General features: G+C 37.0%; 1 long non-coding RNA gene across 1 annotated transcript; it reads left to right on the top strand.

Moving 5' to 3' along the window:
* The first annotated feature begins 661 nt into the window (after window positions 1-661).
* Window positions 662-1,528, top strand: LOC131250127 (uncharacterized). Its single transcript, XR_009173079.1, has 4 exons — window positions 662-755; window positions 854-991; window positions 1,068-1,124; window positions 1,430-1,528. It is a non-coding gene; the product is annotated as an uncharacterized LOC131250127 (long non-coding RNA).
* Window positions 1,529-2,007: the final 479 nt, after the last annotated feature.

Below are 2,007 nucleotides of genomic sequence, written 5' to 3'. Positions count from 1 at the left end.
TGTCCGGTATGGTTCCTGAGAGGTTATTGTCCCGCTCACATCACTGCAACAACACCGGTAGAGATGGTTCAAACAAGGGTATGAACAAAATCTCAAATATAAATTCCCAGACAACCATTGATGCAGGTTCCATTAGTATCCACGTACAAGTACCATAGGCCAGTCAATTGGCACATATCAGGAGACAATGTTCCTGTCAGCAAATGGAATTGTGACCATAGAAAAGCTGGCTGGTGTTACAGTTGCATAATAGTAAAGGCCCTGTGAAAGCAAAAATTGGGTATAAATGAATCATTTTCCAGTTGGGTCACCCACCTTCCTTTTCCCCTCCTGCCAAGCTGAGACTGATGCTCTGTGTAAATGAATCATGGACCTCACTAGTGTAAACTGAATACATGAGTATATCATGTGTATTCTTGAGTTGAAGTCCATGTATTCCTGATAAAGGAAAAACAAAAAAGCTAATGTAGCATACTTGGAATTCTTTCAAAGCTAATAACCTGATCAGTCTCAAAAAACCTTGAAATGAATTAAACAAACAGAAGACTATCCAATTAAAAGCGTGAAAATATTTAAAGAATCCATAAACAAATTCAAATTCAAATTTAAATATAGTCTAAATTTTTATAAAGCTAAATGCAGAACTTTAGTTGACTGTGTATGATGTAGCTTATACCCATTATATCTCACAGTTACAACAAAGTGGGTTGCTTAAAGGGGATGATCACATGGATCGCTTTTTCCGAATCCTCATGGTAAACTTTTTCTGTGGTTTTTATTATGTTTCCATGAGAATCCTCCAGACCCTCACAGTTGTTAAGAGTTTTCCTTCTCTTTCTACCTATAATTTCAGGAAATTTCTGTAGCAAATTGTTTGGCCACTGACATGATTAATCCAAGCTCATTGTCCCTACAAACGCCACAACAAGTCCAGCATCTCTCATTTGCTGTTATTGATATGTATGCAAAGCTTGTGGTTTTAGTTATTAAGGTAGTGATCTTTTTTTTTTCCTAACTGAGCTTCATGCAATGAATGGAAACTAAATTGATGAATGTTTCCATCATAGTTTGGGTATCTATGAACAGTATCAGGAGCAATGGGATGATCTGTTGCAACCCCATGTGTGAGTTCTCTCTTTCCTTGAGGAAATACCAAGTTCATCATTCTTCTCTTCCCTCAAGTGATCATAATAACCATGCTCTTGTCCTGAGAATCCTAAACCATCACGCCATTTCGACTCATGATAGCTTGTAGGTCTCTCCACTTGATCCTTGTAAAATGGACTGTTGTCATTAGGCAAAGCTGGAGATAATGATTTTGTTCTCAATCTTGACTAAGAGTAATTTGGGTTTGTTGTATATGATTAAAGAATTCTTTTAGTTGCTTACTTGATTGCTAGTTTCACTGGTTGTGGTTTTTTCTTGGCAGGTTGTGGGTTTGTTGTATATGAAGTTCGATCAATAATGGTAACTCCCTCTCCTTTTTGTTGCATTGTAAAAACAAATGCATTTGCTTGGTTTGCTGGTTGTAGGTGGTTTAGCTGGAAATCATATCTACTTTGCAAACCATGTCGAGATTTCTGGAGGTAAGCAGGCACGATCATTGTGGATGGGGCATCCTGTAATTGACAACCCGTGCACATTGCAATACTAGCCATGTATATAACATGTTCCCCCATTTTAACAATGGAAATGTGGAATTTGTTGCTGTAATTTTTTGTTTGATTCAAATTAAACTCCTTCCATCTCATGACTTAGTTGGGATTCTTGTGTAGATAATGGAATATATACGTGTCTTTTAATGGATGTTGTGAAATGAGGTTTGTTCATGGATCTATGGAATTGGGTGAAAGCAAATTTAGATTGAACTTTGTGATTTATTTTTACTTTGGTTTAGATTTAGGCGCGGTTCATCAAAATGGCATCTAAGGAAATGAAAAACAGCCTACATTCAAAAAACATGCATGGCCCATCTGATTAGAAGTCGAGACTATGTCCTTCTTTCTC

The sequence above is a fragment of the Magnolia sinica genome, chromosome 6, assembly GCF_029962835.1.
Source record: "Magnolia sinica isolate HGM2019 chromosome 6, MsV1, whole genome shotgun sequence".
In the NCBI taxonomy this organism is placed as follows: Eukaryota; Viridiplantae; Streptophyta; class Magnoliopsida; order Magnoliales; family Magnoliaceae; genus Magnolia; species Magnolia sinica.
This window is presented reverse-complemented; position numbering and strand designations above follow the sequence as displayed.